Source organism: Heterocephalus glaber, unplaced genomic scaffold, assembly GCF_053883595.1.
Source record: "Heterocephalus glaber isolate CG9 unplaced genomic scaffold, H.glaber_assembly_v1.0 deba00000071, whole genome shotgun sequence".
Lineage (NCBI taxonomy): Eukaryota > Metazoa > Chordata > Mammalia > Rodentia > Bathyergidae > Heterocephalus > Heterocephalus glaber.
Window position 1 is genome coordinate 8,279,413 of NW_028258137.1, and position 14,328 is coordinate 8,293,740.

General features: G+C 45.5%; 1 protein-coding gene across 4 annotated transcripts in view; it reads right to left on the reverse strand.

The window, feature by feature from the left end:
- Wwox (WW domain containing oxidoreductase) overlaps positions 1-14,328 on the reverse strand; it is a 930,576-nt gene that overhangs the window by 385,813 nt on the left and 530,435 nt on the right. For 2 of the 4 annotated variants that reach the window (XR_015450909.1, XR_015450905.1), the window contains exon 8: positions 1-14,328. This exon is cut by the window's left edge and continues 149,797 nt beyond it; it is cut by the window's right edge and continues 238,819 nt beyond it. The exons of the other annotated variants lie outside the window; for them this stretch is intronic. The gene's annotated coding sequence lies outside the window, so the exon portion shown is untranslated. 4 annotated transcript variants of the gene reach the window in all.

The window sequence follows — 14,328 nt, forward strand, 5'->3', positions numbered from 1 at the left end:
CAGTTTCTTCCAAAAGCTGATCTAGGAATGTGTCATGACTTGATCCTTTACCCACTGGATAATTATGACATGGTGGATTACTGTCTGGCATCTTTGTTTTGGATGCCTGCAGTCAGCCAGCATGCCTGGCTCCTAGAAATCCACAGAGCATCTGTCAGTTGACTTTGCAGATAAGGGAACCCAGAGCAGCAGGACAGGTAGTGGGACTTCCTCAGTGAGTGAAGGAAGAGAAGACAGCTTTCCAACTCCCTCTCCAGAGAGAGTTGCCATACAGCAAAAGAGAAATGCCTGGGCAAATCCATTTGTAACTGCAGTCTAATAATGCTTAGCCCTGCCCCATGGGATAAGCCTAGAAAAAATTATGAGAGTAATTGCAAGGGTTCACATTAATGCCGACTTAATGACCCTCCTCCTCGGCACATCTGTCTTCTGGAGATGGATTAGTTGGATGGCATTAGATGGACGTGCTGTGTCGGTATTTCATATAAGTCTTGTGACCTTGGGAAAGTCCCCTCCATTCTATTCTTCAGTTTTACTGTCTATTGGAAGGAGGATATAATATAGAAAAACTTTGCAACAATACTTCTTGTAATAAAGACAACTGAGAAATATTGTGAGAAGTAGAGAGAGATGACACTCCAGATCCCCAGGCTCTCCTTGCTCATGCTCTCTGCATCTGGTTGATGAAATGACAGCCATCAACAAGGAGATGCCTGAGATCATGACTCTACATCCTGGAAGAACCAGACAGACAAAGGACCCTGAATTATCCGCATCCACATTTAGGTCGACATGGCCATTTGCCACCAGGTGGCACCAAGACAAGCTGGGACCAGGACAGATTTGGAAGAGCAGCCTTGGTTCTTGGAATTCTTGGACAGCTAGGTAAGCTGGCTTGCCAGGTCGTTTAAATAATGTGATTGAATTTATTGGACATCCCTATGTCATAAAGTTGTCTTAAAGATTAAACAAGATAGTCCATACAAAGACTTTAGCACATAGTTAAGTGTACCATAAATGTTAACGTTATTACCATGGGAAAACAGAAGACAAACACGTTTATCTTATAGATTTTTATTGTGATTTCGGAGTGGGTTTCAAAATATGCAGAACATTTTAGATGAAATACATTAGACATTTGAATATTCTTGTTTTAAGCTGATAGCCTTTAACGCTTATAGAAAAATATAACATTTATCAATATTTCAAGTCACTCAACTACTTAAAGGTATATTTTCACCTACGTCTCCAAATGAAGCCCTCGATGGTAGATGTTATTCCACAGGTGTGCGGGTTTCTGTTATGGATCAACATGATGATTGGCAAGACTTGATCTGTTTTAAATATCTAAGGTCGGAATTCATGTTCATTTCCCTGGGTTCTGTGCTCTATTTTTCCCCTCATCCTCAGAAACATTTATTTTTTTTATTTTTATTTTTTTCCTTAAATTCTTTTATTGGTACATTTTAGGTATACAATATGTTTACATTTCTCATTGGGAAGTCGTACCTTTACATGATGCATCTTGGTTCTTATTTTTTCCCCATTCCCTGTCTTCCCTTCACGCCTTCCACCCTTCCCTATTTACAAAGACTTTGTTTCCATTTTTTTCCTTTTCTCATAATTTTTCCTTTGCCTTCTTCCCTTTCCCCTTCCCCTCCCACTTCCCCTACCTCTTTGGACCTTTTCTTCCTATTTCAAATTATCAATTATTCGTTTTAATCATTTTAATCCTTATTTACACTTTCAGTTTCTCACACTAGAAAAACTATTCCGTATTTACACACGTGTGTCCTATTTATTTCACTTAAGAGTATGGCCTCAATGTGCATCCATTTAGCAATAAATGTCTCTAGTTTCTCATTCTTTATGGCTGAGTAGTACTCCATTTTATAAAAAAACCTCATCTTCTTTATCCAGCTTCCAGCTGATGGACACTTGGGCTGTTTCCAAGCTTTAGCTATTACAAACTGTGCCGCTATAAATATGGGTGCACATATATTCGTTGTGGTATGATTCTTTTAATTCTTTTGGGAAGATACCCAGCAGGGGAATAGCTGGGTCAAATGGGACCTCTAGCCCTAGAGGTATCTCCATACTGATTTCCACAGTGGTTGCACCAGTCTGCACTCCCACCAACAATGGAGAAGGGTTCCTTTCTCCCCACACCTCTGCCAGCATTTGTTATTGGTTGACTTCATGATAGCAGCCATTCTTCTCAGAAACATTTTAAGGAAAAATGCTGATGCTCTGCAGAGGTCCTGTGGCAGCTCACTCTGATGTAGAGGAACCAAGAGGAGACTCAATCAGATTTCTCATTTTCATTAGCCTCTCACTCTGAAACACATGGATTTCTTTTATTTTTTCCTTTAAATTATCTGTCCATCTATCTATCTACTTATGTGTCAATCATCTACCTAATGGCCCTGAGGATTGAACCCAGGGCATTTGCACTGAGCTACATCTTCAGCCCTTTCTTTAAAATTTTGAGACAAGGTCCCACTAAGTTGTCTAGACTTGGTTTAAATTCGAGATCCTCCTGTCTCAGCCTCCCAGAGTGCTGGGATTACAGGTGTGCATCGCCACACCCAGCTTGTTCTTTTTCTTTTAAATGACAACATATCAACTTGTTTATATGAAGTAGAACTGTATTTTTTGCTTCTGCATAAATTATGTCCTTAACTCATACTCTAATATGCTCTGATATCTTTATGAAAGTGCATTCAAACATGCTGTGTCATCTTGTCTTTTTATGTGAGTCCTGCTTAAGTGCTTGCACACATACATATAAGCATGTACATGTATATATAATGATAAATTTTTAAAATTATATACCACAAAAAAGGTTTGTTAGTGTGCATCTTTATAAATTATTGGCCAATAAGAATTTTATTTCTGACTCCCAGGAAACTGAGCCAAATTTAATTTTGGATGACAGAAACAATTCATCTATGTTCCTGGTATACAGTCTCATTTTTATTGTAATTATCTTCTGATATATTGTCTAAAACAATGAACATGTTTATCTTTTACATGTACTGTTGTATTTGCTTTGGAAGGAAATGTAGTCTCTCTGTTTGGGTAACACTGTTCTTTCTTGACTTTTTCTAAGCCAACTGGGACCTTGGAATCCTAGTGGGGATTTTCTCTTCTCAGCACACAATTAGAAGTCCTGGTGACAGCCCCTCTCACAGATCCTAGGAGCAACGTGACAGCTATAAAACAGTGTGCGTCCCTTTCATCCTCCGGGGGAACTGAGGCCCTCCCTGGACAGCAGTGAGCCAGATCCCTTCCCCTGGCCTGGGTGACAGCTGAACCACGCAGACTTATACACGTTCATAGAGGTGTTGCTAACTCTTTTCTTTTGTTTTTTTCTTCTTTGCATCTTTTAAAATGCAAAAAGGGCTTTTGGAAATGTCTTCCATATGCTGTCCTATTTCCCCCTTGGATTTGGCTTCTCTGCTCTATTTACTACCGAAGGAAAAAAGAAGAAGGAAGGCGAGGAGAAAGAGGAGAGGGGAGGGAGGAAGTTGCTTACAGTGACTCTGCCAAAAAGTATTTGGTTTATCAACAGTAGCAGACTTGTAACAGGCTGCTCTCTGGCCTTCTGTCTGTTTTGAGACCCTCAAAATGAAGAAAGTCAACACTGGGATTAAATAAACACCCAGGATGTGACTGTCAGCTTGAGGTGTTAACAGGAATGGTTTACAAAAAGCTTGGTTAAATATAGAAAGGACAGTTGCATTCCAGGTAACTCAAGATTTGAACAGCCAATCTGACATGAATGAAAGCAATCTATTTGGGCCATTTTCACCGCTATATAATATATTATACCTATTTAAAGATCTGTAATTTTCCCTCCTTAAGTATTTCTCGGCTAGAACAAAAAACACTTCCGCTAGCCTAATTCATGCTGTTATTATCAAAATATGTATCCTTTCCTTTTATTTTCCCCACTAAAACAAATAAATTCTTAGCTATTTTTATATCCTAATATTGAGAAAAAACAAACAATAAGTGCTACACTATGATTTAATGGTCTATGGTCAGAATCTACGACTTGATATTGAGTGTTTGGGGTCTTACTCTTGGCACTATTATTAAAGTCCATTTTCCCCTTTTCTTCTCTATAGGGCAGGGCCTGGAGTTCTTTGGGGCTCTCGTGTGCTGACCTTTGGCATCTGCATGTATCTGCAGGCATCCTGGGGCATCCTGGGGCATCCACCCACCCCACAAGGCCTAAAACACACCCTGGCTCTAGGGTTAGCTCTCAGTAATTTTAGAATATGCTTGGCTAACTGCTCTGATCTCACTGTTACAAATAAACCTTGCAGTGCCTGGTTTCGTCCAGGTTTGAATTTCACTGTGGCCTGAAGAGTAGGAAGATGAATTATTTGATGGCAGGGAGAAATAAGAGACTCTGTATTGGGGCGCTTTGCAAATCAATTCTCCACCTTCCAAAGGTGCTGCTTCCTGCATAAGATATGTTGCTTTACAAGGATTTGGGCAGCATCTGTGCTGGTCGTGTCAGGGGCCAAGGTGCATGCAGATGCAGTATCACCGAGCAGTGTAATCTGAGTGTGTGTGAAAAATAACTACAGAGGGCACGTGGTAGGCTGGAGGGAACCCTCTGCATAGGCCTGTCGGCACCTCAAGGGAGCACGTTACCTCATCCCCCTCGCTGATTCCTATCTGCACTCGGTAACTTCATGGAGCTAACCAGCCAGGGCATGTTGGTGGCGGCTGTGCTGTAATGAGAGCTCAGGCCTTTCCCAGGGAAAAGTACGTCCATTGGCGGGATGGGGCGGGACCTACTGGTGGAAATGTGCCAAAAGGTGATCTTAACAGCTGGTGGCTGGGTTAAGCTCCTCTTTTCTCTACTTCTCTATCTCCAGGGGGTAGCAAGGAGGAAACCAAGTAAAGGCTGCAAGATAGAAATGATCAAATCACTACCCAGGAAGAGTACATTATTTCCACCACTGGGCAATGGTAATTCTATCCCTGTACCCTTTGGGCTATTTCACAGATATTGGTTGGTGAGTTCGTAGACAAGGTCCATTCATTTGCTCTCCACCAAGTATCCACTGCTCTGCCCCAGTCTGGTACCTCTTCCACTATGTTCCTAGGGATTCTGTTATGCACACGGGGTGCACTGCATAGGTGCTAGATGTAGGGTCCAATGAGAGAGTCTGGGAAAGGAACTGCTGATTCTGTGGGACATTGAGCTCCATGACAGGCACATTGGATGGTCTCCGGTGCAGAGGGACTTGAAGCTTTGTGGGTGCTGTGTGGCACGGCTGCCATGAAGGACTGGTACTTCTCATGGGGGCGTATCTGAAAGCCATGGGATACCCAGTCTCAGAGGGATGCAGTCAACAAGAACAAGGCTCTCCTTTGACAGATGAAGAAACAGAGTTAGAGGGAGGGGCTGCAGTTCATCCTCAGGGCTGGAGCAGAGAGGAGACAGAGTGAGGCCTGCACTCTGGGCTGTTGAGCCATCTAAATTGTGCAAGGCTGCATCCAACTACCTCCGCTGTGGCCCAAAAAGCTCATGAGTTTACACTTTAGGAAAAAGACATAGAATTGGGGGAAACAAATGGATACAATGGTATCCAGTTATCTGTGGGGGATACAACCAAAGATGTAGAGTATTGGCTAGAAACCAGGGTAAGTACCAAAGCCCACGTCAGGCTTGAGGGAAGCACTCGGCAGACCACCTTGGCATTTTCAGATTGCCAGGGTCACCACTCTCGTGCTGTGGGGGAATCACTGAGGGCAATAAGGGTTACCTGGAAACAAGCACAGGGGCACCTCACAGTTGATCTGGTAACTGAGACGTCCCCTAGGTGAGGAGCGGGCAGCCTTGGACCATCCAGTGTAGAAATGCTGCACAAAGGGGTGATCCAAGGATGGTGCAAGGCTTTAATCATGCTACTTCATGTGGTAGAAAACTTAAAGTTTACAAACATTTTGTTTCTGGAATTTCCCATTAAATATTTTTAGATCCTGCATAATTGAAACTTGGAAATAAGGGAGGGATTATGGCAATTATTTAGAGGGTGATAAGGCTCAAATAAAAAAGAAAGAGTAGGTAGGGACAGGCAGGGCTTTAATTCCACTCCATCATTTTCTAGCTGGATGACTCAGACAACTTCCTAGGGCTCACTTAGCTTTAGCTTCTTTATTCTTACAGGAAGGAGGCTTATTATCCTAAACCTATATCCCAGGGCCGAGAACACTGTCGGGCACACAATGAGCACCTATAAGTAATAGTTATTGTTGTTTATTGTTTTCTAGGTAGAGTGGTCAGGTAGCCATGGCTCTTTTTGACCAGGCAAAAGAAGCAACGGGGGCAAAGGCCCCGAGGCAGGTATAGGGCTGTGTGTCTAGGGAACAGGAGAAGGCCACAGTGGTGAGAGAACATTGAGAAGACTCTGTGTAGTACAAAGCAGCGTCAGAGGGACTCAGGGGTCCAGATCTTTAGGACACGGAGACTCTGGTCAGAAGTTGACTTTTACTCTATGCGGACTACAGAGTCACTTGTGGGCATATTAGTCAGCTACTGCCAAAACACTGCTTCATAACAAACAACACTTAAAAATCCTAATAGTTCATGAACACAAATATTCATTTTTCCCACTTATTGGTCTAGGTATTGGTTGAAGTTTAGCTGATATTGACCGAGTTTGATTGAATTTGCCTCCAACATGTAAGTCATATTTAAAGAAGACAAGCCAAGTCATATGAGCACATCTCAAATTTCTACTTGATTTGTGTTGGCTAATATCCCACAAGCAAAAGAAAATAACAAGAACAAGGCCAAAAGTCCAGGAGCAAGAAAATACACTCCCGACTCGGAGGCCATGGCGATATTTAGTGTGGCCACAGTGGCACTTGGCAGAACTGGAGAGCACACACTATCTATGATCCCCAGGAGACTGGGTGTGAATTCACCAGGAATTGGTGTTTCGGACTCATCTTGACCCCTAGTTTGAACCCAACCAGGTCACCTTTCTGCTGGGCCCTGTGTTGCTGAGCAGCCAAACTACCCATACATTATCTGCCGAGAAAGATGCTCTGGACACATCCCTTGCTGATTTGGGTCACTTCCTGTCTCTGGATTTTCACAGCCAGCCCTTCTCTAATGCCACCTGCGTGTGCAGACATACTTTGGGCCTTCCCAGCAGCCTCCTCAGGCCTGGGGCAGAGTTAGGCTCACAGTGGCTCGAGGCAAGGCTGGGAGGAGCAGAAGGAGGAGGGTTTGCTTCCCTTGGCACGTTTCTGGCACATGTACACTCCTCATAGGTAAATATGCTTTTCCAAACTGATGATCCATCCCCACCACTGCATTGTATCTGTATTCCAGCCAGCTCCCCACCCTTAACTCTGGTCTTGGAACCATTTCAGGAGGAAAGCAAAGAGAGGAGGAGAGATATATGGGGGGGGGTGGTAGTGAAGGGTGGGTGTCTATGAAAATTTATGTGCTGAAAAACAGCTGTAAAATGTTTAATGTTTCAATGAACGTTTTATGTTTACAATAAAAAATCCTCAAGCCAAGAAGGGCTTTAAAACATATTATTTCCAGAGCCAAGGAAAAGAAGCAAAGAAAAAAGATTGACACAGAGCCCCCTCTACAAAGTGACCCCCAAACACGAAACAATAAAAGGAGGCCCCTCCCCGCGGTGTGTTCTAGTACTGAGCTCAGTGGCGAGAGGGAAGGGAATACCTGTCATGTCACAAGAAGACACTGGCAACGAGAATGAAAACTATGCTTCCTTTTTGCAAAGTCACGTAAGCATGGTGGGAAGCCTTGGACCTGTAGGCTTTGCAGGAGAAGTGGGGGAAACGGGAAGATGCCCAGCTCTGCCAACAGCCTGATGGAAGATTTGATGTGATCAGGCAGTCGCCCAGCAGGAAGCACCCATCAAGGGCTCTGCTGTGTTCTCCCAGGAAGGAGGCTGGCGGAAGGGCCTCGGCTTTGACAGACGGTCTCGGGTTCAAATTGAAACTCCATTTCAAAGCCCAGTTTCTCTGACAATCAAATGTACATAGGACAAACACTGGCTGCCTGAGCCAAGTGGAGTATGGGGGCCCAATGCGGCAGGAGACAGCGGCTGCTGATGCTCGGAGGCATTTGTGGGTTTTGCTCTTCTTTGCTTAAGTGATATTTTAGTCAAGTCACCTTGGGGGTTTCAGGCCGAGAAGCCAGCTTTTCTTTTATCTCCTTTGTAATTAACATCTTCCACGTTGTTTCAGGAAGAAGAAATGCAGTGTGGCCCACAGGTCCTTTCTAACCTGCTCCATTCTTGCCTCTTGAGCGTGCAACCTTCATGCAACTATTCAAAATGAACCAAGTAAAAAACCCCGGAAATTACGTGCAGCTTCTCAGACACACTCTGCAGCTTTGGAACCCAAGTTTCGTTCCTTCTGCTTACTGAGAACTTTTCCATGCCTTCCCTTCTTTCAACAAGCTCCTGATTAGCCCTCAAAACCCAGTTCAAGCAGCACCTTCCCAGATCTCAGCTGTGTGGGATGCTGCTCTCTGGCTCTGATGGCACAGACTGCTCTTGTGTGCTCCAGTGCTGATCACACCCCTCAGAGGCATCTCCTGCATTTCTAACTTCTCTAAATAATGCTTCGTGAAGGTAGGTACCGAATCTTCCATGTCTTATAAGTCCTGTAGGTGGAACATGGCATGCTATGGGGCAGATCCCCAGGAAATCTTGTTGGTGGATGAATGAATGAATGAATGAATGAATGAAGACATGAATGGCAGAGAGCACCACCTCCTCTCCGTGATGATGGATGATAGACTGCTGGCCTCGAGAGGCAAACAGGGCCTCTGGGCCTCTTCTCAGCCCATGACTCACTTCACTCCCTGGGAGATGTGACCGCTTGCTCTCCTGTGCAGCAACAGTGGCCCTGGTTTGCTGGCCTGGGAACCAACAGGAAGCCCAGAGCGACTGGCATGCTGCTCAGTGAGGGAGCCTTCAGACTGCTGCAGCCTGCAGAGAGCCAGGCCAGGTCCTCCTCCAGGGCAGAGGTGGGCATTTCCTCCGGTGGCTGATGAGGGCACTTCCTGTCCACAAATCTGAAGCCCAGCTCCCTGGGGGAGGTAGGGTATGGACTGAAAGGTGAGGAGCCCAAGGCCAGGAGGACACCTGCTCTCCTCCAGGCTGCTGCCTCTGTTTGGGAGGTCCAGGAAGTGGCCATGGTCTCAACGGGACACTGCCCAAAGTCCCTGGCTCTTACCATGACAGTCACTGGACAGTTGCAAGTGAATCCCCATAAAGCTTCACAGGCACAACAGTGCCAGAGACATGAAGGATGGAAATGCATACAGTGGACAGGAGTGAAAACAAAACCGTGTCACGATGCTCGTGTGAACTGAAAGCACACAGTGGGTGCTGTGACCCTGCAGACATCAACAGTTTGCCCATGATGAGTCACCACCACTGCCAGCGTGAAGCTGAGAGAGAAAGAGCCTGTCCGAGGGAGTTTCCTCTTGGTGTCCCGGGACTGCTGTCCTTTCCACCCAGCAGACACGCCTTCACAGGAACAGTGGAAAGGGAACAACTACAGAGCACCTACTGTATGCCAGAGGCTTGGTTGAGACGGGTGGTACAGCTTCCACTGGGTGTGAAAAATGACTGGCACAGGGACTGACTAGACCTCCAGTTGCCCATGGGGACCAGAAACCAGAGCGCTTCCTCCAGCAAGGTGAGCCACAGCTCACAGCCTTTGCAGTCTCTTGTCCTGCCATGTGTCCCCAGAGGGCACAGCTACAGGTCCCAGAGGCCACCTGAGTCCAAGATTTCCCCCCTCCCTGTGGCCCATAAAGTATTTTGATCATGCACCACTAGCTGTAAAAATAAATGTCTTTACCGCTGTGTCAGTCAGTTTTCTAGGACTATAACAAATACCCAAGAGAGTCAGCTCAGGGAGAAAAGGTGTACTGTGGCTCATGGTTTTAGCGACTGTGGGCAGTGGTCACTCAGCCCCCTGATTTCAGGCCTGTGGGCACATCACACCAAGAGCAACAGGTAAAACAAAACCACTCGCCTCAGGCTGGGAAGTGGAAAAGACAGAAGGGGCTGTGGTCCCAATAACCTCATCAGACCAGAAGCTGTCCCTTAGGGTCCACCTTTTAAAGGTCCCACCACCTCCTAATAGCATCGTGGGGTGGAAACCAAGCCTTGAACACAGGGGCACTGGAAGGAAAGGGGCAAAGGGGAAGGGGAAGTGGGAGGGGTAGGGGAAAGGGAAGAAGGGAATGGAATTAATATGAGAAAATGGAAAAATAGGAACAGTGTCTATGTAAATAGGGAGGGATGGGGGGGTTGAAGGGAGGGCAGGGGAAGTGGAAAAATCAGAACCAAGAGACATAATGTAAAGGTGCAAATTTCCAACGATGAATGTCATCATACTGTACACCTAAAATGTACCAATAAACTTAATAAAAAAATACATGGGCATTGGAGACATGTATCCAAACCCTAAAATCCTCAACACTTGTACATTTAGTTATCTATAAATGATATATATATATATATATACAACTGCATGTAATATTACAAAACATTCAAAGAAATGAGAACTAAAGTAGGTTGAAATGAAAGAGAAATGTACATAGAAGTTGTCATTTCCTTCCCATATCCTAGGGCAGGGGACACAGGGTTGCCAGATTAAAAAGAAAAAAAAATATATATATATATATGTATATATATATAAACTACCTAATTAAATGTAAGACATATCTTTGCTTAAAAAAATTCAGTGTTTACCTGAAATTCAAAACTACATGGGCAACACTCTTAAGGTGTCTCCAGATGCTTTCTGTTAAAGGACCACAGTTAATACTCTAGGTCAGTGGTGGCAAAGCTGTGGTACATGTGCCATGGTGGGCTGTTTGTATCATTCAAAGTTCTAAAAGGTTTGCCATCACTGCTCTAGGCTTTGCAGGATGCATGTCTGTGCAGCAATAACTCTATTCTCCTAAACAGTTCCTAAACATGAGCCTGGGTGTGTTTCAATAAAACTTTATTTATATAAACAACTGGTGGGCCACAATAGTGGTATGGTGAGGGGTCGCCAAGGGTGTGTTGTATTTAGGAGGCCCTGGGCCTATAAGAGACAGGGCCTATATTTGCACAGTTCTACAATAACATAACATAGAAAAATAAACTCTTTGTGTTTTCTATAGGATTGGTAGTGGGGGCTCGTGAGTAAACAAAAAATAGTAATGACAACTCCTTTCGTAACAGGGCGCTGCAAGGAGTAAAAGCGGGAATATATCTAAGAGACACAGAAGCATGCACACAAACCACAGCAACCAAGATACCAGCTCTGGTGGACCTGCATTCTGTGTGTCAAATTAAATGCTTCCCCTGCCTCAATTACGAGCAATTCAATCGGCCAACTGGCAGCCATAACAACGCATTAACCTTTTTGCCAAATCAATTCTACCAAGTCCCCTTCCAGCACTAAGAGAAATATAATGGCACCCCCAAGCCTGGGAGGAGGGGCACGCTCTCCCCACTGCACTCTGCGGAGTCTCCGTCTTCACCTTCCACAGGCCAGGGCCCTTCTCCGAAGCAGAGGCCCCAGGGGCCTGTTTCTGAGCCATCTCCTTCCTCTCTCCAGTCTCCCCGTGCAGGTCCAAGCCCAGGGATGCTGCCAACCACTGCTAACGGCGTGTCAGCATCTGCTCTGTTCAGGATGAAGCTGCGGGACTGAACCTTCAGGAGGCCCCAGCATGGGTAATTTCACATGGACCCGAAGGGGCAGAGCCAACTTCCTGAGTCATGCTGGGGCTGGTGCTGGGAGCACGCCTGAAGCCCCCAGCCCTTCCTGGATACTGCTTCTTCACTTCAGGCTGATGGTGTCCGGGCTTGTTTCTAAGAAGCAGAGTTCTCCGAAGATGAAGCAGTGTTTTAATTCAGCAGCCCTGGCCAGCACAGAGGGCAGGTGCAGGGAGAGGCAGGAAGGGGAGAGGGGAAAGAGGCCCTGGTGGGGTCAGGCAGGTGGAAGAAGGTGGCAGTGGCGTGGAGCACACTTCAAGGTTTGCCTCCTGAGGCACTGTTGAGATAATCCGGGGACAGTGAGCTTTCTGAGGGGTGTGTGTGTGTTTGTGTGTTTGTACAAATGCACGATTCCTCTGTGTAGTCTGCCCTCGGCTATTCAAAAACACACTTCCTGCTTCTTGTTCTGTAACAAGAATCTCTTCGTACCCAGCCTAGCCCTCTGCCAGCTGTTTACTGTCATCTGACTCAATTCTGCCATCCTTTCTCAGAACAGACAGGAGCCAAGAACTTCTGAAAGCAAGCAGCACCTTCCATACATTGAGCACACCTGTAATTGTTGGTTAAGTGTGATCCTGATGTCCACCAGAGGCAAGTGTTTAAGACACGGTCTGGGTACCAAAACCCTGCGTGTGACCATCTCATGCTAACTGAGTTAAGCCAATCTCCTTCTTTGAAACAATATGAGAATGGTGGTTCAAGATGAAGCATTCATTCAGCAAACACCTTTTAAACACGGCAATTAAGAATTCAGGGGTAAAGTGATAGCACTGGCTTTGGGGAGGCTATGGTGTGACTGGGAGGTCAACCAGGAAACAGAGGTTACTCCTGACCTGCTAAAAACATCCCACAGTTTTTCAGACATGCAGCACCCTGCCAAACCATGTTCTTCACTCAGAGGACAGAGGAAGGCCAGCCAACCCAGAAGCCATGACTGCTAGTTGTGGAATTCTGTCCCATCATCCTGTCTCCTGGAGGACAAGAGTAAATCAGTAGAAGAGAGATGGTATTTAGGAGACTCCAGCAATGAAAGCAAAGAAACAATGCCGTCCACAGGGGACAACTGGGGACAATTTTCTTCCTGGTCCTAAGGTCAGGGGCAGTGTTCCTCCACGGACAAGACTGGGCAGTCCTGTGTAACCAGTCATGGCCCCTGGCCACATTCACGTGGGTCAAATGGGCAGAGCCGCACCCGGCTAACTTCCCACTCAGCTCAGCTGGGAGAAGCAACTTGGACAGAGGCAATGAGGATGCTTCAAAAGAGAGCACCAAGCATAATCCAAAAAGGTGAAGGAGTGTTTGGGGACTAGACAAACTGGCAGTTGTTTTGAGCAAACATCCACTCATCCAGTAGACAGATTTGTATTATAATATGCCAATAGTTTCAAAGCACTACAAGTCTCATTATTTCAAAATCCTCTTCCCATCATGACATTTCATTGGCCACGGGAATCCTGATTTCCATTTGTAAAGGCCAGAGTCCTACAGAGAGTGAATCTTCACATTGCAAGTTATACATAAATACTGATTTTATGTCTAATTATTATAATAATGAGAAAGCAATCATGAGGATTACTCCATCTCACCCAGTGGCAAGAGCATGCCTCATAAATATAATACTAGGAAGAGGGAATTATCTATGCAGTGCCAGCAGCTTCTGGAGTCTGGAAATGACTGCAGTCTCCTCTCAGTGACAACCTGCCGAACTTTTATGAGTGAGAGGCACACAAGGGCTTAGAAATGTCACTTTTGCCTAATAGAACTGTTTTTCAGGAAGACAGAATCAGAACCTCTTAACTTTCTGGCAGTTGGCAGCTGCCACTTAGGAGGCCACCCGAGTTGCTTAAGGCCACACAAGCCAGCCTAGCTCTGACAGTGGAGCCACGTTAGTCAGGACTCACACAATCATGCTGGTGTCTTTCTCTAGGGATGGAGGATGTGGATTAAAACAATAAATACTGATAAAGGGAAATGGCTGACTGGGAGAGCATGGCATTCGGAAAGGACAGGTGAGGGAACAGTGACTCAGGGACAAGCCATCCAGGGTGGATTTCAGACCTTACAGGAAAACACAATGCATAAGTCCCTTCCAGATCAGAGCAGCTAAGAAGAAGGGTGTCACAAAGGATGGAAACACTATCCCTGACGCCTAGGCTTTTATACCGCTCCCTTCTTTCCATATAGGCCAGTATATGTAATTACTTCCAAGCCCCTTTCCATCACTCTGCAAGTCTGGTCTCTGCTCTGGCATGTGTTTTATGCTTTCTGTCCTTAGGCAGCGAGGAAATGTACAGGAGAAGCATGAAAACCATTGTGTACTGATGGATTTGAGTATGATCCCCTTGTTCAGTGTGAGACTGTGAGACACCAAAGATGTTGAGGAGAGACTAGAACTCATAGCAGGTTGTTTTAGTCAGATTTCCTGTCACTGAGACACATGTCCGATACCCACAATTTAAGGAGGAGAGGTTTAATTTAGCTCAGAGCTTCAGAAGATTCAGTTCATGGTCAGCTGGCTCCTGGGCAG